Raw genomic sequence first — 22,582 nt, 5'->3', positions numbered from 1 at the left:
TAAGAGTTACCCCTACCAATTGGTTAACAGTTAAGGTTACCATTATTCATTTGTTAGTGGTAAAGATTACCTTTCATATGTTAGCGGCAGTAAGATTATCCATGGTGGTAGAAAAGACTACCCTTTTCGATCTGTGGAAAAGATTGCTTTTTGATCAAGATTACCTGTTACCATTATTGATTTCTTGTGTGTAAGGATTTCCCAATTGATAATTTGGCAGGGATCGATTACCCATATTTATATTTAGGTTACATCAAAAATACCGCCTTATGTTTTGTTGGCAGTAAATATTTTGCATATTGATTCTTGAGCGAAAATAGATTACCCATAATTATATTTTGGTGTCAAAAATTATTACTCTTACTGATTTGTGCTAGGTAAGGATTAAATTACCCTTACTGATTTGTTGGCCATTTCTGGCCTCATGTTCCAACAGTCGGGACAAAGGGGAGAGCCAGTGAGTGTGATTTATTGGTGATAAAACTTTTTTTACAACGTGTACTTTAAATTGCAGTGTTCTCATTTCTGTATTAGCCACCACACCCAGATTCCGTACCGACACAAACACAACAGATATCAGAAATAATAACTGTTTGCTGATGCACATGTTTTATGTACTACACAGTTATTCTCATTTTGCTTCACTACTGACAGTAGTGAGAGAATTGTGACTATAGAAACAAACTTTTGTAATAGACTCGTTTTCCTTGTTTCCTTTCCCACATTTATGTTCTTAGTTATGTTTTGTCAGAGGTTGTTTTCAGAAATTTTTTAGTGTCAGCAGACTTACATGTAAGGTTTGCTGCAAAGTACACCTTTACTGTTTATCAAGTCACTTGTTGTCCAGACAGAACTGTTTATATTAGTTAGTTTGATTTGGGGTTACCGAGATTAAACACATTGGTACAAGTATGTGGAAGATTCACAGATGGTAAGCAACTTGTGTTACAAGGTTATTCTTTTACATGAAAAACCGGCCACTTACATGTAGTATTCAGTGATGGGTGAGATAGGTTAAATGGATGGGGTGGAAATTTTTTCCTGCACATTCTTTATAGGTTTCTTTGCAGACAGTGAACTTATGTTCAATGATTGAGCACTTGTGTCAGAATCACATGATGGTGGTTGCACAGTACAAAAAAAATCAACAGCCAGTCCAGGCCATAAGAACACAAAAAATGAAATGATTTTCCACTCTCCATTATGTCTACTTTTCATTTTGTCACATGCTGCCAATGGGCTTTAGTTTATTATCAGTCATATGATTGCTTCAATGCCAGTGGTTCTTGCAATTACTTTTGTTCATTTCCTATTTTTTCCTTTCCCTTTTCCGTAAGCACTTCTGTTGAGGTACCTTCCTTTGCTTTTCCTCCTCATCCCTTTCTCTTTGTTGCCTCGATCATGGCACTATTTTCAATATCATCATCTTCATCTTTATCTCCCACCTGCTGTTCAGATTCTTCAAGTGCACAGCTCTCTTCCTCCATTGTCTGGCTGTCCTCTACCCTGCCCCTCCTTCCCTTCTTTGCTGCTGCACGAATGGCGTGAGGTGTCTTGAGACTTTCCTTGTTGTACCTGTAAGTCTGCGCAAAAGCTGCTTTAACCTACAAAAAATATTTTAGGGGAAATATTTTAAGGCAATCAGACATCTTTGTGGGATGCAGAGTAGTTTAGTTGAATCTATAAGAGTTTATTTTGTTGTTGTTCTTTGTTTGTTGCTGTTCCTTGAGATGTTTTTTTGTTGTTGTAGGGTCGTTTAAAGATTGGACCAAACATAATGTAAAAAGGGCTAGTAAAACTGAAAAACTCTTGAGATTTGTCTTCAGTTATCTTGTGTGTTGCTGTTGCCCTTGTGGTAGTTCTTATTGTCACTATTGTTGCTATTGTTCTAACTGTCTTGGTTGTTGAGGTTGCTGCTACTGTTTCTGTTTCTGCTACTGTTGTTGTTTTTGTTTTCATTTTTGTTGCAGTTGTAGTTGCTGTCTGTTTCCTATCATTTGTTGTTTTCCTTGTTGCTGGTACTTCTGTTCCTGCTGTATAACAAAACACTTAATGACAGGTCACTCAGCAATTTAGTTACATGGACATCTGCTCTCGTTTTCTCTAGCATTTCTATCATTGACTTCCTTTCAGGAAATATACATTGTACTTTTTCAGAACTAGCCATTTTGCACAGAACCGGTCATTAAGTGTATAGTGTGAGTCTACAGCTCATGAATCATGATTTAATGAATTTATAGCAACATAACACACCAAAGCGTATCCCAGTTTTTGTAGTGTGATTTGCGTAGGAATAAGTTTATACTCCCACTGGACAGAGTGCTAATCCAACTCACACGAATCTCTAGGACATTTTTGTCAGGTACCCATTTGTACTCCTGGTTGAAGAGAGGCACTGCGAGGATAAGTGTCTTGCCCAAGACCACAACAAAATGACCCTGACTAAGGCCTTAACCCAAACTGTTGACCCGGAGTTCAATGGCCTGAGCATTAAAGTAGCCCACAGCTGTCTTTTGATGAGTTCAAATTTTCCATCAACAAACTTTCCCGAGACCTGCAGGTACAAACCTTTGATGGAATAGAAGCAACTGGACCTCCCTGTCCTTCAAACTGGCCAACCTCTATGATAAAATCCCAGTCCTCTTTTGTCAAGTCATACTCCTCCATCACTTTCATAACCTTGGACACTCCAGAAGTGATCTCCTCTGATTCCTGCCAAAATAAAATATTTCAATACCTGTCAACAAAATTGGTCACCCAGATCAATAGCTTTGCAATGTTGTCTCAAGTAAGTACAGTCAGCTAGTTGCAGTTATAGAGGCTACACTGTAATACTGAGCATGCGTAACCTTAACTATAAATAGAGTTTAAAGATAATATGAGTTGGAGAACAAAGTACTTCAGACTGAGTAGATACAGTGTAAACATTGCAACTTCACTTTAAAATGCAAAAAGGGATTTCAAGGAACACATTCAATGCAAAGAACCTCCCCCTACATGTATGCAGTTATTAATAAGAGAAAAGTGGTGCTCCTACCCTCCCAGTCACCACCACCATAGGCAGGATACCTGTTTTTCAACCTTGCTTTAATGTTCTGCACAAATTGCCACAGTCTTAGTCATTAAATTTGTGATGACTAAAACAGTCACTGGAAGTCACTGAAAGGTTTGTTTTTAGAAAGTCTATTATAATGGCTTAAAGTTTCCGTCATGGGTAGGGATTGTTTTCAAATCTTTCACCTTCCTCTGTCCCTCTGCTTTAACAATGACAGTTGCATTACATTCCTTTATTGAACATTCCATTAGCTCAAGAATCAAACTTTGATTTATAACTTGCTTCAAGCTCACAGTCTGTAGTTTTATACCATTGCAAGATTCAAGTTACACCAACATTAAACATGTCAGTGTGATAATCACAACCATTCAGCCATAATGTACCGGTACCTGAGTCATGAGGCGTCTAGTAAGAACTTTCCTGAGATGAGGAATGTAATCCAGATTCATAGACAACTTGCTTGAAGACGCGCTGTCAAGAGAAAAAAATGCATTGACACATGTAGTATGGAAAACAAGCTACTCATTTCCTCATTTGATCTCTCAGAAATTTGCGGCAGTCTTTGGAATGTTTTGGAAATTAATCAGAAAGATCAAATGACCTACAGATAATCTTCGCAAAGTTTGAAGAATCTTCAGAAATCTTCTCAACCTTTGTAAAATTGCATTAGTCTTCTTATTCAAAATTATTCAAATCATCAACAAAATAACATGTGGTTGCTTGGAAATAATTAATGAAGTTTCCCTTTACATGTCTAACTTTATACATGTATCAAGTTAACATGCTTGCCCAGTCAACTATACAATAAAAATAAATGAGCATGCATTATTACCAAGTAGGAAAGTTAACCATCCATTGTTTTATTGCTTAATGACTGAGATATGTGTTCTTCCAGTGTCTTCTTGTTCCTTGTATCACTAGCATTCATTTCAATGTAGCTGAAGCCAAGTTCCTCACATACAAGTGTTGCAGTCGTTGTTTTGCCCAAAGCTCTCCTGTCTGGCTCCCCAAGAGGGGAGCCGGACAGGAGAACTGCATTCTGAAATGAACCATCTTGATCTTTCTTGAAAAATGAAGCTGTGCAGCAAAGAAGAATCACAATCCATCAGACTACATTGTAATATTTATCTTAATTTATATCATTATCTCGTGAACTATAAATTATGCTGTATGGTCATCGAACAACTTGTGATCATCATCATCATCACAAGTTTTTTATCAATACTTAATCACATTGCCATGACAAAATTTGCATCATAAATTGACATTTATAAACTGCATGTCTCCTCAAGCCAATTCTATTTTCTACCTTAAGTACAAAAATGTAATGCAATCTGATCTGCAGCTTGTCATTAAGGACATGAAACCACAGCAACCATTAGTTAGGCACACATGTACAGTCGTACTGCTTCATAAATGTACTTTATTTCAAGAGTACATAAACTGTAGGTTATTTACAATTTTAATTATCAGAATTGATGTTGTCATGGAAATTACCCACAATGTTATTTAATACATGCATACATGTGTACACCACTAACATTTTGAGAAATACATATGCATGTACATGTACCGTAAGTTAAAAGGACGGCAAATAAATCTTTTTGAATTTCACCATACGTGTTGGCAGGTCAACTTACATTTAGTTGGTGCTTTCTTTCTGTTCTTCTCCCAGTCTCTCAGCCAGTTCATCAGCTTACGCATGTTACTCTTGTCACGTTGCTGGCCAATAATCTGCTTCACTGAGTGAGGGCGATACTTGTCAACCCATAACAAACTAGGTTCTCCTACAGTTAAAGACATCAATGAGTGGTTGAACGGCCTGTATGTGTTAGGGTTATGTTCTTGATTAAATATAAGTATCTTGACAGACAGTTGGATGTGATGATCCATGCAAATGTAATGTGTGGTCCATTGGAAATTCCCAGGCAAAGGGATTCTCTAAAGCCAATATTCTTTTAAAGGAAAGTGCACAGCAAAACTAGAATTTCCTGGGTATAGATATTTTCTGGAATGTCATAACTTACTTTTTGACACAGGTGATGATGTAGGGGTCTGTTTGGCAGGAGATGACACTGATCATTCACTAAGCTGCGATGATTCCCCTTCAACCTGTTCCTTTCCTTGACTCAATTTTTCAGCTTCTTCAGTTTTTTTCTCTCTTTGACTTCTTTTCCTTGCAGGGAGGTTCAGAGCTGATCTTCTTCCCTGGTTTTGTCTTGACTGGTTTTGTCTTGACTAGTTCATCATCTAGCTGTGTTATACCGCACTGCTTAGCCTTAAAATAACAAACAAACAAACAATTTAACAGAATACATTGTACCTGTACAATCTCTCTCCACCATCTACATGTATCACAAGCAGTTAGCTTCAATGGGGTGGTACTTTATTATTAAGAACTGCTTTGTTTTTGCTTTTGTGTTGGTATACATACTTTTTTTGCATGGGACTATCTGACAATGTTCAGTGGGTAAATTAAAATGTAAAAGATCCTTTGCAAGACTCCTCCATACTTTAGAAAGTTTGCCCTCACCAGCATCCAGTCCCACCACAATATAACTTGTTTTCTTGCTCGCTGACTAAGTCACCTTGCTCAATATCTTGCTCAATGTCATCTCCCTCAATACTTTCCAGCACTCCAGTAATAACACATGTCTGAGTCCCTCTAGGTAGTTTTCTTCTCCCAGTAAACGCAGCCAAATAACATCATTTTTTTTATTTTTATTTTATTTATTTATTTGCAATAACACAAGGGAAACCAATGCTTACTTACAACACTAACTCTATTTACATTATATTGCTCTAATTATTTACACTATTTAAATTACAATAACTAAACGACTGACATTACTAACAAATACAGTTACATGACTTACACAATTAAGAAATACAGTGACGACAAGGGGCAAAGAAAAAAAAAAAAAACTGAGAAGAAAAATAGCTAGTTATCATTACAGCTTGAGGTTGTAGTACAGAAACATAAAAAAACAGACCAAAGGCATGTGGTACATTAAAAGTAAAATGAGTTATACATCTGACAGGAGATTAGAAATAGATTAATGGGTAGGAGATAGATAACCCTACAGAAAATATAATCTAAAATATTAATTAAATCCTCATATATCCTGTAAGAGGTTTCCATTTCTTCGTGTCTCCACTTTTTGTTTCTATCTCATATTGTAATTTTAGTGTGCATATGAAAAGCGTAAGATTTGGATGATCATTTTTTGTTTTAGCGAGCCATATGTGATATCGTGCTAAGAGAAAGCAGTAATTTATAAGAAGCGCAAATTGAGAGATATCTGGCCTCAGACCCAAAGCAGTAATATTTGTCAAAGCATAATCTCTAGGAAGTAAATTTAAGTTTTTCAGCCATTCAGTAAGTTTATTCCAAAAGTGAGATGTTTGGCGGCATGACCAAAAAAGATGAATTATTGGCTCAGAGGAGGTGTGACAAAAACTGCACTTTTCATCGCCCTGTAGACCTATTCTAAATAAAAAGTTATTGGTTGGTACACATCTATGTAAGAATTTAAACTGAAATAACATCATGATCAATTTGACCATAACTTGGCCAAAAAAAGAAATTGACAAACATTTGTTCAGGGCAAAGAAAAGCTCATAATAGCATAGTGCTTGTGTTAATGGAGTGCTACCAAGGTGTAGCTCTACTGTACATGTACTACATTGTACATTCACCTCTAATTAAGGTATGTGTATGCAAGCATTGAGTTATAAGTAGTTGTAAAACACACAGTCAAGTACATGTAACTGTTTTTATTGTAGACACCTTGCCAGACTCACTCAATATTGAATAAAAATGCATGAAATTGCAAAATAATAAAAATGCAAATAATTATGCATCTTCATTCCCACTACCTGGACAATATAACATTCTTTTTAACGGACATTCATAATTATTTGCATTTTTATTATTTTGTAATTTCACGCACCTTTATTCATTTTTTAAAATTTTTCTTCACCTCCTGTCATTAACATTTTACCTGTCAAAGACTGTAGTTCAGGCAGTCGAAAGCTTGTCATTTTTTAATTGTTTCAGCCAGAGATCGTTTTTAATTTTTTTTACCAAATTAGATGTACAGTTGATGAACAAATTCACAGACCTTCTTTTCAGGAGATGGCTTTTTTACTTCAAGTTGTGGGGTAGATGAGTCTTCTTTTCCTCTCTTGGATGGTGGTTCTGTTGCTCTTCCATTCAGATTTTCATTTTCCTTCCGTCTCTTCTCTTTTTCATGAAGTGACTCCTCATCTTCATTTGCAAGTGTTCCCCCATTTTCTTCTGGCTCATCAGATCTCTATGAGGAGAAAAAAAATCTTACATGTTCTTTTCCAGATGACTGATAAGACACCACATGTACATGTACATGGCCATTGACTTTTGACTTTTCAAAAAATAAACAGGTGAAAACCTAATGTCAGCTTCAAAAAATTGCTTGTGGTAGCCACATCTTATCTCTTACAGTGTATGGACTTCACTCATTCAGTTATTTATCAGAACCTTTTAAGCAAAACGTCGCCATCTGTAGCTTAGCCAATTGTTCTGTTCTAAGACAAAGAATTTTGTAGTGAATTACATGTACAGCTAGGTAATATTTAATTGTAGCTTTAGTAAGATTTAGCATCTTACATTATATTTTATTCCCATTTGCAAGTGACTGTCAAGGTTGGTAAATTGATTTACATTATATACATTGTACACAACGTGAAATGTGCATGTTGATCTCTGACTAATTGCACTAAATGTCCCAGGAAATTAGTAAATGCATGACAAGATTGTGTTAAATATTACTTTAGGGGTAAGATATTGCAGTGTTGACTGAAGGGAGGAAACAGGTTTTGTTTCAAGTTATCAAATGGTTTTTAAAACATCATGGGTTCGACAAAATTAATCGGCATTCCACTATATTAAACTATTACCTGAGTCAGTGCATTTTTTTGCCCTCTTCTTCTGGCTCTCTTTGGGCTTTTGTTTCCTTGTAATCTCATCATGGCTTTGCTGCTTGAAAAACCCTATCCGAGTAAAATAGCAAAATTGTTTTCCTATGGATACATGTAGTTTAAAATACATTGCATGTATAATACTTATACAGCATGTAATTTCTTTGGACTGATGGAATTTAAGTAGCTACAAAGGGGACACCAGGGACAACATTGATTAAAAATGAATTTACATATTGCAAGTCGACAACTCTTACAATACTCTTAAGTTATTTAGTTTATTTTTCGCTGTCAAAAGTATCTTGAAACTGGAGATGAAACACAGTGTTAAATTCCAAAAAGACATTAAAAAAAATAGTTGTTGTGGCTCATCTCCTCCAGACAACATAGAATTGGTTATTTTCCATTGTGGTTTTGTAACAGACGACAAAGAAATGAGCCAAGAATTATATTGCAGATGTACAGCCATTGTATTGCTCTTTAAAGCATTTGTTCAGTGGCATTCAAGTGTCCTTTGTGGTTTTCTTAAACTCCCTCTGATCCATACCTATGTATCCCATGGGGTCAAAAGAAATATTTCAGAGAGAGCAGGGGTTGGTCTCAAATGCCCAGTTTTAAAGTAGACAATTATTTCTTGAGTAGGTAAAGGAGTTCAAACCAACAACCCTTCTCAGCCCAGCAGGGGGAGGTGTACATGCTTTCTAAAACAACATCTTGGTAGAGATAGACAAGAGCAGGGCTGGGGTGGGGGGGGGGGGGATGTTGGGTGTGAAAGTCTTGGAAGTAAGGAGAGAAGTAAGGACTCTATAATTGATCTGAGGGTTTTTTTTATTGTTTTGTTGTTCTTGTTTACAGTTTGTTTGCTTTCTTTCTTCCCAAAATTATTCTTTTAACTGGACATCTGCCTGTATGCAAAAATTTCCTTTTCAAAGGGTCCACAGGTAACCTCTCAATAGGGGGTGGGGGTGGAAGTGGAATGCAGGTAAGCTTATAAATAAGAACAGAAATTCAAATTTCCATTAGTGAGAAGAAAAAGATACTTACTCTACTTGTCAAAACGTCGGGGGGGTACTCCCAGAAAAATCAGGTGGGGGTGTGCAGCTTGCTTGTCAAAACCCTTACCCTATTTATGACCAAAATCTGGGATATTCCCTACCCTATATATGACCTGACCAAAAATTCGAAACCCTATTTATGACCTAACCATTAAATCAAAACCCTGTTTCAGACCTGCATTATAATTAGTTCCCTAGTTCAGACCAATGTTAAATTACCGTAAACATAATTTGTGAAAGCCTTTTGTTGATTTTCTTTTCGATAATGATGAAAAAGTGGCTTCTTTTTAAAAACATACCCATATCAAGGCTAGAGTGCAAAAACCATACCTTATTTATGACCAAAATTGCCAAAATCAGCTAAAATCGATATCCCATTTATGACCAAAACAGCTGAAAAACCATACCCTTTGGGGCCGCACATACCTATATAACCGATATAAGGGAGAACCCCCCCGGGTCAAAACGTAATTACACTCTTTAAATCCCCAACTTATTAATTAACTGAACTTTATCACTCATAGTTTAGAATCCATTCAACCGTCTCCACTGACGAAAACAAAAAAAAAATTTTTACCTTGCTTTTCGCACGGCCCTTTCCAGGATCTTTCGATGCAGGCTTCGCACTTGAGTCTTTCCCGCGCTTATCCTCAACCTTTGAGGCTCCTGGTTTTGAAGTTTTTCCTTTCGGACTGAAAAACGACCGGGTATCCTGTTGAAAAAAACCAAAGTCTTGTCAGCAATACACAAAACGAGCTCGTCGACCGAGAACATTAACGATAAACGAACCATTTCAAGGCGTTCTTTTCGGCGTTCTTCTGTTTTCCAGATTTCGCGCCATATTTGAAACGCTCGTAAAAGTAGCCAGCGGTTAATCTTTAATCATGTTACTTGATGTGAAGTGTCTCTTCGTCATTCCCATGTCCCCGTTTCTTGGCCAAACTTTCTAGAATTACGTGGAGCTCACGTACGGAATTATATGATTTGCCATTTTGTTTTTTTTTTATTATTCTTTTTGTATTTATGTCAGGTTTGAATCCCGTTCATGTTAAGTGGAGGGCATGAAACTCTCCACTGAGCCAGCTGAAAATTACATCTACGAATGGGCTTGAATCCCGTTCATGTTAAGTGGAGCACATGAAACTCTTCACTGACCCAGCGGGGAATTGCATCTTTGAATCGGTTTGAATCCCGTTTATAGCAATTTCAATTTCAAGATTTGAATGTTTTGTTCTACATGGGTAAAGTATTTACAAGAAGACATTTTTTTTGTTTTTTTGCTATGTTTCTTTGATCGTTTGTTTCTGATTTGAAGTTTTAAGTTATAATCTAGTAAGCCTTCATTCGATGTGGAAAGATATCATCTTAGTTACTGGATGGCATTGTAAAATCCATGAGCCGTAATTTAAACCATGTCGAATGCTTTTTCTATGGAGCAACATCATATCTTAACAGAACTTCTTAGTTCAAATATAAATTATTTCATATATACCTCACATTATTTCACTCCTCACGGGAAGATATGAAGTCAATTAATTGACCTCGCTCCCAATGTGTGGCTTCATAGCTCAGATGGTAGAGCATCGCACCAGTATCGCGAAGGTCACGGGTTCAAATTCCGTTGAAGCCCTGATTTTTTTTTTTTTTTTCAGGCTTCTTCTTTCCAATTGCTTAAATTGGAAAATTTACTGCGATGATCATTCTTTACTTTCATCTACAACCGCAGTTCAAATATGAATTATTTCATATATACTTCACATCATCATATCTTTAGTTGTGTTTTGTTCGATTTAATAATTTCAGTAAAATGCATGACCAATCGTTGATAGTCCCGTCGTAACCAAGGAGAAAGTCACTACTTTTTACCTGAACAGATGCTCTGAATTGATCCAAGTTCACGGTCAGGGTTAAAAAAAGATCCCCTTTTCTAGTTGCTGGTGGCTTTGTGGAACCTCAATGATCCATAAATTAATTTTTTCCAATCATCTCAGTCTCCAGGAATATCGATGTTTGTATGTCGGTCAAGACTACTGAGCTTCGTTAGTTTTATTTTTTCAACCAGTCTGTTTGCTGTCTGGCCTATTTGGACTCCAACGGTATGATATGTTGTAACCAGGGCGTAGTTTTCCTGACGTAAAGATAATAATGTACATGTAAAGCGTTAGCAATCAAAGTTATTAATGAAAACGCACGGAAACGCGTTTTGATGTTGTTTGATAGCTTTTCTGAATGATTAGTTTACTGTAAAAACACTCTTCTCTGAAGAAAAGAAAGAATTCAAGAGCGCAAAACTCGCTATGTGGCATCGAGTGATTGTATGCATTAGAAATCGAGACTAAATTATATATTTTATGTTTTGCCATGGTGGTAGTTGTTCAGGATTGTTTCAGGAAACGATCAAAAAAATTATTACAGAGGAACGTTCAAGCATGGCTGTGTCATTTATAGTTATTGCGGAGGACTTTTGCGATCGTAAAAGTACAACATAGTTCGTAAAAATGTAAAAAGAAAAGTAACGACATTGTGTTCATAAAATAGAATGGAAAGTTCCTGTTACCTCTTTTCAAGCAGTTTCCTCGGATTATTCTTCCTCTAGGTCTCTCGAGTCTATTGCTCGGCAGGTTGACAACTGTGTCCAAAGGTTTTGTGAAGAAGTAACATCGGCGAAGGAAAATGTATCATTTCATCACCGTTTGCCGGCTGATGGCGAAGACTGCTAAAGTACAGTTATGAAATCCTGGAAATTCTGAGAATGGCAGATCCCGCGTCTAATCAATAATTTTGAGATCACGCTGTTTGAATAAACGCTGCCATGATTGTCAAGCGAGGTTCGATCAACTCTCATGTCGAACTTGTTCAGAGAAGCGAAGGATCTTGCTCAGAGTCCAAGTAAAGTTGTGGTAACAGTCTCTATGGAACATATTCTTTCGTTCTTTAAAACCTCATCGCGGCGGTTAACAGTAAACTTAACGCGACGCGAAGTTGTCCAAACTTTGTCGCAGTTCGAGTCCGTTGTGAAATTAAATTTGAAAACTCAGGTGTGCTGATGCGCGCATGGCAGAATAAAATAGTGTCATCAATTTTGAATTTTAAACAATGCAAATGAGCCGGTTTCCCGCGAAGGTGCGTGCTTAAATTCTACTTATTTGTATAACAGTAAGTGTTACCTCAGGTTATACGGAGTGACGGTAATTCATTCCCCAGGCGTTAATTTCACTATATAGTGATATTTGGCAACTTCGTTGTTTCTATCACCAAAAAATGGCCACAATGGTCGATAACTGGCGAAAATATGCCGTAAGAACATGCAATTAATTCAGAGAATTAATTGAAAACAAAGAAACCTTTTCCTGGCAATTTGAAGTAGCGTCATTTTCCAGAATTCGATGACAAAAAAATTACCATATTATAAAGCAAGTTTACATACATACATACATAGGTTTATTGAAGCTCTCCCATAGGGGCTTTTCAGCCCCAATGTAAAAGTATTTATGGATAAATTATATTACAAGAGTATACAAGAATCGAAAAGGACAAAAATAGAATAAAATAAATAAAACTAAAAATTTCTATATGTCTGGATTTGTGAAAACAGAGTTAAAGAAATCAAACGTTTTTTCCTCGCCAGTCACCATCTCCAAAGTAGACGATATAAAAATTAAAAGAAATGTCAGTCTTTCTTTTTCCCTCCACTCTCTTATCTTCCTTTTCTTGCTCTCCCCTCTCTCTGTTTTTTTTTTTCATCGCTCGGAGTGATTTTAAGGCCCTTTAGAGATGTGAAATCAAAGTGCATATGGCTGTTTTGGTGGGAAAAGTGAATAAAATGCCCTGAAATTCCCATGGGTATAAGCCGTTGAGGTTAGGGTTAAATTGAAGGATTAGGGTTAGAATTAGGCTTATTTCAGGTTAGTGTACACGATCTTCCCAAAAACGGGCTGAACAGGGAGAATTCCTCTCTGGATTTTCTATATTCCCATGGCAAAAGTGAGAAAAATGCCCTGAAATTCCCACGTGCATAAGTCTTTGAGGTTAGGGCTTAATTCTTAGGGCTAGTGTTATTTCAGGTTAGGGTTCCAAATCTCGCTAAATACGGGATGGACAGGGAGAATTCCTTTACGCATCCACTTTTCCCATGGTTAAGGTCGCAAAAATGCCCAGGATATTTCTCCCGCAGTCGTCTTTGACGGTGTCTATTTAATTTTGCTACGAAACTTGGTTGAAAAAAAGTATCGTTAAATTGAACAGAAAACGCCTTTAATTTCCATTTATTTCGCAATATAACCAAAAACAAGTGCCGTCTAATGGGCCATTAAAGTTGCGCAACTATAATTTGGTGTTTCGAGTAAGGCTCGATCATTTCCGAACCCAACAACCATGTTCTGGTTGATTTGCAAATGAGTTTCTTTAAGAAAAAAAGTTCCTTGCTCGTCGACTATTGCCATGGGAAAGGTGAAGGGAATACCCAAAAATGCTAGACCTTGGGCAAGACACAACTATTACAGTGCCTCTCTCCACTCAGGTGTATAAATGGGTACCGGTGAATTTAATGCTGGGGGTAACCCTACGATAGACAAGCAACCCGTCCAGGGGGAGTACAAATACTCCTAGTCGCTTCATGCGTCAGAAACCGAGATAAGCTCCGGCCTAATGGGCTATTTGGCTCGTATGCAGACTTTACCTTGTTGAAAAAAGTATTGTTGAACTGAATGTAAATACACCTTTCCGTTTATTTCGCAGTATAATCTGAAACAGGTGCCCTCAAAATTGCGCAGCCTTAATTTAGTGCGTTTTGGGTAGGCCTCTTTATTTTCCGACCACAATTATCGTGTTGTGGTTGATTTCAAATATTTAACTACGATTCCAATATCTTTTGCCAGACAACTTCTGTGTCAGTATGCCTGGATTGAGTCATGAAATGAATGGACAGCGCTGATTCTCTACCAATTTTCTGTGATCGATCCTAAAATGTTCCTTATTAGGTGATTTAATCATTGCACAAATGTACCATGTTCTGAAAACCTCTTCCTAACAATGTAGTCTTCATGTTATTGCGACTCCTCTGTAGCCCGGCATTGAATTGAGTGGCTACCAGAAAAATCGTGTAAGCATCCAAAATGAAGTGGCCTAAAATTGGGGTCTTTTCGGTTGTTCATGATCTGTCTTGACGCTACAATTAACTCAAATCTCTCTCGTTGAGGAAAGGCGTCAGAATATGATTTTTCAATGTGCGTTGTCTATCGTATACTATTAATGAATTTTTTTACTAAAAGAATCAGTAAAGTTTTAAAATTTGAAAATTCAGTAAAAACTTTAAAAGAGGTCTGATACCTTGGTTAACTTCACAACACTTTAGTGTAATACTAACTTTGTCCAAAATCTCCCGACCGTCTGGGTTTGAACTTGAGAAGAAACTCATAAGCCTAAACATTTGTGGTCCCTTATCATTACCTGTTTCTATAGTTATAAGTCGTTAAAATTCAACTGTTAAATGAAACCTCAATTAAGGATTTTGGGCACGTTTTCTATTTAATGCTAAATCTAATTAATTTTACTCAAGTCATTTAGATATTTAGTTACCATACAAATTTTATTCCCATAAATATTGTTATTCTTTTTAACGGAGCGCGTGGTAACCGATTCACAACTTTTAAAACCTTTACAATCTGAAGGCATAGTCGAAGAAGCAGAACTGAACCAACTATAGCTTACAGTAAGTTACATTTGTAGACGTATTTAGCCTTCTCTTTGTTGCCTCTTCTTCCTGGTTACCATGTAAGTTAGTTCAAGACGGAGATGGGAGGAAAAAAGGGGCTGGGCAACGCTCGTTAAAAAGAAAATGTTTGCTTAGTGGAGATGTGAAGTTAGCACTGGAAAATCTGCTATAGCAAAGTAAGTTTTTTTTTTCTGATTTGGGCTTGTTTCATAAAATGTTATCCATGTATTAGGCTCTGTTTCAACCGGAGTTTGAAAAGCCTAAACGAATGAATTTAGCCTAGAATAAGAAAAACTATCCTCAAATGCACCTTACGCAATGCCATAAATTCGAAATTGACCTATGTTTTGTCAGCAGTTCCTCTGTTAGATATTATTTTGACTCCTGTTCCGTTTCTCCATTTTCCCATTTCTTATTTTTCCATTTTAAACAAACTTTGACATTCACTATTTTTAACCTTGTCATTCTAGTTTTACATCAAACAAAACAAGCTTACGTTGAACTAAGAACCATATTCAAAAATGAGAAGTTATCTGCATTGCTAAAAGTTCTTCATATAAGAAGTTTGCTAAGCACCCGACAACTACTCGATTCTTTTATTTCATTTGAAAAACACAGATTTGGTAGCAAAGAGACATTTCGTTATACTTTTGCAACGAGTGAAAGTAGGCGAACGATTCGGTCTTCCTGTTTTTTTTTGTTTTTGTTTGCAGAACATGCTGAACATAGCCATAGCTATGTTAAGTAGTTTTATTTTGGGGTAATTTTGTAGTCTTCACTGTTGACATTTCAAGGTTTCCATGCCTTTAAATTTAGCAACCTGCCGGGAAACAGCCACCAGCAACTTTGCGGTTGATAAAATATTTAGATATCTTGTTAACCAAGCCCGCGGGCCATACTGACACAATATCGACTCTTTGAAGGATGCTTGAAGCTTGGTAATAAAAGCTTATGCTCTATGGTTCAAAGAGTAGTAGCTGTGGTTTCTTAGGAGGACTGTTATATTGGCAGGTGCCAGATTCCTCCGAAAGGTTCTTGATAGGGGTAGGGTTAGGGTTAATAGTAATGGATTGTAGTGGTAATGGTAATGGTAATAGTAACAGGATTTAATAGCAATAGCAACGGTTACAAATTATTGGTGGTGCAATGATAGTAGTAGTAATGGCGATGGGAGAATGTGTGGTTTATGTATATACGTATGCATGTATTTGTTTTTCCATGTCAGTGGGATAACTAAACTGTTTTTTTTTTTATGGTCATCTGCAGTTTGCGTACGACTGCGATCGTGTTCAGCTGACATTCCTTCGGTTGTTGAGTAACCACGCCAAACAGACTATTACCTATCATTGTTTAAACTCCACTGCATGGTTCAAGCAGGGCTCTAGGAACTACGAACACTCCATCAGGCTTAAGGCTGACAATGGGATAGAGATTCATGCCAAAGGAACCAGGAAATACAAACCAACAGTAGTCCTTGATGAATGTCAAGTAAGAAGTCTTTACTCTAAAGCCATAGCTATACGCTTTCAAACTAAAGAAAGCCCGCTTAATTTTATTTCTTTTATCATCATTCAAGCTTAACTAGTATTTATACCTTGTCGTACCTTTTTGGTACGCTTTGGTGGCATATCGGGCTTGTCTGGTGAAGCCAGGGTTCGTGTTTTGCCGAGACGTAATCGAGCCAAAATACCCATGGAGAGCCCAAACGAGGTTGATATGTCACTGAAGCGTACCAAAAATGTACGATTAGGTATTAACCGTACCCAAATTGGGCCAATTCGGCCAATTCGGCCAAATTTGGCATGATATCGTAGCCATATCAGGTCAGTGACTTGATATCGCGGGATATCAGGACAGTTCGTAGACACGGCTTCTGATTGGCTAACTGCGAATTTGGCTACGGTAATACCTAGTATTATAGTACACACAAACAAATGAGGGGACGAATTTGATTTCTATTTTTGTTTGACATTCCCAGAGACCGCCAATTTTTAAAGTTGCAATAATCGTGTTCTGTTGTAATTGTTTCTTTCATCATCTAGTTTGAACGTACATTTCTTACTTTCAGATTAAGGATGGAACATGGCGTAAAACGATCATTGAAATGAACACTTCTAAGACACACAGACTTCCAATTCACGATGTGGCAGTGTATGACATTGGAGACAGTGGGGAAGAGTTCGGCTTGGAAATTGGCCCTGTTTGTTTCTCGTGACGAGATTCATCTGAAACTCATTTCAAGACAATTTTAGATATTAAGGTTTAAAAGTCGGAATTCACTATTGTTTGCTTAAAGACGAATGAATTCCATCACATGATAAGTATAGGCAATTTACATGACATTCAAACCTTTGGCAAGATGAACCGCGCAATGACAAACCATTCAAGTAATCGACTAGCCTTGTATTAGCTAATTAAACGGTAATATATCATTAGAAATGAGCAAAATACTCTTATGATGCGTGATACTATGGCGATAAACTAAATATGAGGCTGAAAAGGTTATTGAAAGTGTCAAATAGTAGCTAGTTTACTAAACGTTTCGGGCTTGGACCTTCTTCAGTATATAAGATGAAGAAGAAGGGCTAAGCCCAGAACATTTAGTAAACCAGCTACTATTTGACACTTTCAAGAACCCGCTTTTCACCCTTGTAGGTAGTTTATGATAACGTTTGCGTAGAAAGACAAAAGTACACTACTTATTATTTCAACCGACTCTTCCATTTTTTTGCGAGGAAAACGTCACCAATGAAAAGCAATAATGCATTGTGGTGTCTCACAACCTACTCCATCGGGGGACCAAGGTTGGCTACTCAGGATAAAAATGACGTTCCGTTTGACAAGACGTTAGACGTGGCTTTCGGTGACGTAAACTATTTTTAGTTATAAGGTGTGGTGCTGCTTTACGGAAGCCCGGAGACCAAGTCCTCCAACAATTTTAATACATGAAGCATTGCTTTCAATTTCTTGGAAAGCTCAAAGCAAGCCAACTTAGAAATATTAAAACGTTCTTTACGTAGAGCATCAGATTTGTTGTCAATTTCTTGATCATTTTCTCTTATTCAAAATATAAAACAATAAAGTACACTCCCCAATGTGCTGTTTATTATCGATTGAGTTCGTTTGGGTTCTGCAATCGAACACAATCGAACTTACCAAAACATCTAGCCAATCGAACACAATCGAACGCTCGGTAATCGAACCCTTATTCAATCGATCGAACACGTGAATTGAAGTTCGATTCGATTACCGAACGTTCTATTGGCTAAGCAGTGGCCTCATGGCTGGTTAGGGCGGTCGACTCCGGATCGAGCGGGTTATTCCAAGGTCATTTCAGTACTGAAAGTTAGCCCCTGGCTACAGTTTAGGCTCAATTTCCGGCCGTTTTGGAAGTTCCTTGTGGGGCAAGAAATGCGGGTTCACAAAACAGCTAGAAATCGAGCCCAAGTACAGTAAGGCCAACTCAGGCAAAGAAGATTGAACCAAATTATGACATAGCACGGAACTTTCCAAGTTATTACCAAACCTTATAACTGAAAGAATCCTATTCTTGAAAAGAGTGATCAGCATCAGGGGCGGGCGGGGGGAACGGTTTTGTTTTGCTTGCCCTGCCAGCTTTTCTTTCTTCTGTGATTTCTTCTTTTTATCCACAAAATAAAGGGAGAGGGCCGGGCTCCCCGGGCCTTTCCCCTAAATCCGCCACTGACGCGAAATCGTATTGAGGTGTGATCAAATTCTCCAAACTAGTAGCGTGACCCCAAGAGAGAAACTGTGGGTTAGCTTAGATCAACGGCCCGCATGGCTGAGACTTATTCGAGTCTTTTGTACAACCTGTTTCTCCTGGAAAAAGGGGGCGGGGGCTTTTAATGAACATGATGAAAGTCGAGGATGCTCGTGGTCTCGCTTAGGGGTGTAAGTCGCTGACTTTGGTCTCTCTTAGGGTGTTCAAAACTATATTTACCCGTCAAGATATCTCTTGATTTTAAGGCTGCACTCGAAAAAATAAGAAAAAAACAAAAACAAAAACAAACGCTGTCCTCTCCATTTTAAAGTTGTATCTTTTGGCCGGGACAAACAAAGCTCGAGCCACGCCCAGATTGTTATCCGTTAGGGGTTTAATTCAAATGTTCCGGCGAGTATCCCCAACTATTTCACATGGGGTCCCCGTGCATGGCTTTTCCTTTTCGGTTTACTAAGCTGATGGCTAACCCGAGAAATCCTTTCAATTAGTTCTAATTGATTATTTCCGCAAATTTTGGACGCAAGCTTAACGGTCGGCACGCATGAGGGGTGTTTCAATGCAGACAGTGGCCTGTTTCAGTAATTCCGCCGGGGGGCGGGGGGGGGGAGGGATTGTTCGGAACTCTGTCCCTCTGTGCAAGTATACGACAAATGATGATAATTGGGCCAGGAGAGTCAACCTTCTCTGGTTACCGTAGTTTCGCCGTACCGCGTGTCACTGCTTGCCTCCAGCCTCCTGTTGGCCGTCTTTCATATGCATCTATACACACTTTATTTTATGAATACGATAACTAATTAAAAGGAACTCCGAAACACTCCAAAAACTAATTTTGTTGCAGCACGTAACACACAAATGCCTATAATTTAGGAGGCCATGATGACCACAGTGCTCAAACGTCTATAATGCTTTATGCGATTATACTGCTTCGTAATTGCCGTACTTTCTCGATTAGTAAACGATGGGTCTGCAGCGTAGGGTTGAAAATAAGCCCCACGAGTAAATTATCTCAGAAATGGAAAGTTGCATGGCTGCCAGAATAAAGAAATAGAAACCCTTGCGTTACAAACAGAGAGCTTGAATAAAATGTAGGGGTCTTCGGTGGCAGATCTAGGGGAGGTGCCAATTTGGGTAAAAAAAAAAAATCGCAAAAGGAAGAAAAGCCGGTAGGGCAAGCAAAAATGAGTCTAAGTGCGAAACCATTCACATGAGAATGAGTTCCGCCTACAGGTTCATTTTCATGCAAATCAAACTCATTTTCATAAGAAACGTTTTGCACGAAGACTCGTTTTGAAACTGAGGCACAATTAAGGTAACTCAGAAATGGCCTTCGGTGAGTAAGCTAGTAAGCAACTTTATTCATAGAAGATGGTACGTAACGTTAAACATTGATTATTAAAAACTTTGGCAATGACCCCTGCTTATGAATTTGTTTATTCTACCTTTATGCATAAGAACGCTGCTAGCGCCTCTTCTTGTTTCGAGACGACCAAACAGTAGTTACGCAGTCGATGTACACAATTTCTCAATGTTTAGTAGCCATGACAGGTGGGGACTGGACCCCACGCTGGAGGCAGTTCTTGAACAGGGTGTACGCTTCTGACAACAATTGAAGGAACAAAACATGAACGGACTTAACTCAGTCATGGGCTCCTGGCCCTTCCCCATTCTCCCACCCCACCTCCTTTCCCTCCCTCCAAACTTGCAACGCAAAAACTGGCCCATAAGATTAAAAATGTGTTTTTTTTTCGCTTTTGCAGTGCGTCACTAAGGCTAAGGAATTATAGAAACCTTGTACAGCTACAAAACACATACGACTACGGTTTTCGTTGAAATGGATTGCCATTTGTCGTATCGTCATTTGTCCGCCTCTGTAGTAAAGGCCATATGTAAGCAGCTATACGAAATAATTTCCTAGGACTGTAACGGACTTGATGATAAAGATCTCTCGTGAAAACGTCACTTACTAGCACGGACAACTTGCCCCATGACGATTTGGAACCAAGACCCTGTGACTTCGTAATTTCTTTTGTGACTTCCGCTTCCGGTTGAGGAGACAAAGCATTTACATTTTTAAACGAAACGACAAAACGTTTAAATTTCAAAGACATATTTCGACAGAACTGTACAGCACCGCAAATGATTCCCGACCGCAAATGATCCCCAGACCAGAAATGATCCCCAAATTTGACCGCAATGATCCCGCCGGAAAACGAGGAATGGCATGGAGTTTGATTCCATGTTGTTATTTCTTTATATCATTTTCATCATCCAAACAAATAACTTAAAATAAATGTAAAGAAAAGATGCTGACAAAGTAAATAATTCTCATGATAAATAATTCCTTCTCATTTTCTCTTGACAATTCTTTTGAAAAATCACGGAAAAAATAAACACTAATTATCTGACGTTATTTATCCGTTTGCAGTTTTCGCGTTGGTTAGATTGTCCTGAAATGTTGTGGTATAGGTAAAGCCGATTACAAGGCAACCTCGTTCCCAGGGTCCTCTGATTACAGGGCATTCCTCAGAGCTTTTACGGTAATCTATCGGAAGAATTATTTATCACGAAAATTATATTTATATATCGAGAATATGGTCAGTCATGACTTGTTTCTGTTCAGGTTAAAAATTGAAATCTCGACCCGAGGAACAAACTCCATATATACCATTCCCGTTTTCCGGCGGGATCATTTGCGGTCCACATCGGGATCATTTGCGGTCCAATTTGGTGATCATTTGCAGTCCGGGATCATTTGCAGTGTTGTACAGAAACTACTGTCATCTTCAGTTGATTGATGTGCAAAGCGTTGGAAGCTGAATTTATAATAAGTAGAAAAAGGCTAATTGTGACAAAACGAAGCAAAGCGTGAAACTGAAGTGTCAGAATTATAAGGATAGTTTTAGATTTACATGGTTAATTGTTGATTCAAAGAGGGTTGTTCTAATGTACAGAATTCTGCAGATGTTTGAAAATGTAAGAGGCCTTATCAGTGGATGAATGTTGACTCTCAGTAATTGAAAGACAATGAAAGATAAAGCCTTGGTTTACACTGCAGGGGTGTGGCTAGTAGCCTGTTCCAGCTCTCGGTCATTAGGGAGGATCGAAAATGCTTGCGGGCGAAGTAAATACGAAAAGGTTATGGTCTCATCTGAATAACAAACCCCAACGTGTGGTGTAGTAATTGGTATAGCTGGTATAGGTTCTTACATAATAGTACCGAGTAACCAACCGGCAATCAGCTGCGAGAAAGAAATTGGGAAGAAATAAATTTACACTAGTCTTGCTGTTATAATTATTTTTTATTTTGCCAAACATTTCAGCTTTCAAATTAAAATTTTGAATAATCGCACGAACTTCCGTTTAGATCAGCTGTGTAAAAGTTTTAAGGTTTAATTTGCGCTTTCTTGGCGCAGTAATACAACCGCTGTTAAACTAAGGGTCGAATAAGTGTGATATTTACAAGCCACTCAACAGTCCGAGTAAGCCCTTGACGTGCTCATGAAATTTTGGCGCTCAAGCTGACTGACTGGAGAAAACTGTGCACAAAAAACTAGAGAGTCTGGTGGTCGTCTACGGCGTGGAGTCGACTCAAACTAATGAGGCAGCAAGGTTGACAAGAACTGAAAAGATTTTCCCACACGATGAAGTGCTTGAAATTGAAGTTATAATAATAAATTAGTAGGATTCCTTTACCAACGTTTTGTTGGACACTATGCTACCAAGAAGCATGCATTCTTAACAGAGAATAGCACCCATTCATTCATATGTCATAGCCTAAAGGTAGATATTTTCCAATTTTTGTGCCCATATACCTTTCTTCTTGAGCGAAAAGAAAAAAGGAAAAAGGGAAAATGTGTGACCTGGGTGAACTTCCACTTTCAAGATTGTGTACTTTTGCTGGTTAATTGTTTCATACATTAGATATGCAATATCATGCTTGGACTTAACTTTATTCAACTTTATTCCATTTCGTGAAAAACAGTTTTACAAATTTTGACAACCTGCAAATAACATAGCTAGTCCAGGCAGGTTATCAAAAAAAAATAAAAATAAAAGTA

At 37.9% G+C, this 22,582-nt stretch overlaps 1 protein-coding gene and 1 pseudogene across 2 annotated transcripts in view; both read right to left on the bottom strand.

Moving 5' to 3' along the window:
* Positions 1-3,346: 3,346 nt before the first annotated feature.
* LOC145488121 (uncharacterized) lies at positions 3,347-10,107 on the bottom strand (annotated as a pseudogene). The gene is made up of 7 exons (XR_014049478.1): positions 9,859-10,107; positions 9,647-9,781; positions 7,994-8,086; positions 7,180-7,371; positions 5,083-5,333; positions 4,696-4,842; positions 3,347-4,132 (listed from the first exon to the last, which is right to left on the bottom strand). The product of XR_014049478.1 is annotated as an uncharacterized LOC145488121 (transcript).
* Positions 10,108-22,467: 12,360 nt separating this feature from the next.
* The window catches only part of LOC145488130 (uncharacterized), a 3,443-nt gene continuing 3,328 nt past the window's right edge, over positions 22,468-22,582 (bottom strand). The window contains exon 2 of the mRNA XM_081466922.1: positions 22,468-22,582. This exon is cut by the window's right edge and continues 1,303 nt beyond it. The gene's annotated coding sequence lies outside the window, so the exon portion shown is untranslated.

Source organism: Orbicella franksi, chromosome 5 (genome assembly GCF_964199315.1).
Source record: "Orbicella franksi chromosome 5, jaOrbFran1.1, whole genome shotgun sequence".
Classification (NCBI taxonomy): domain Eukaryota; kingdom Metazoa; phylum Cnidaria; class Anthozoa; order Scleractinia; family Merulinidae; genus Orbicella; species Orbicella franksi.
This window is presented reverse-complemented; position numbering and strand designations above follow the sequence as displayed.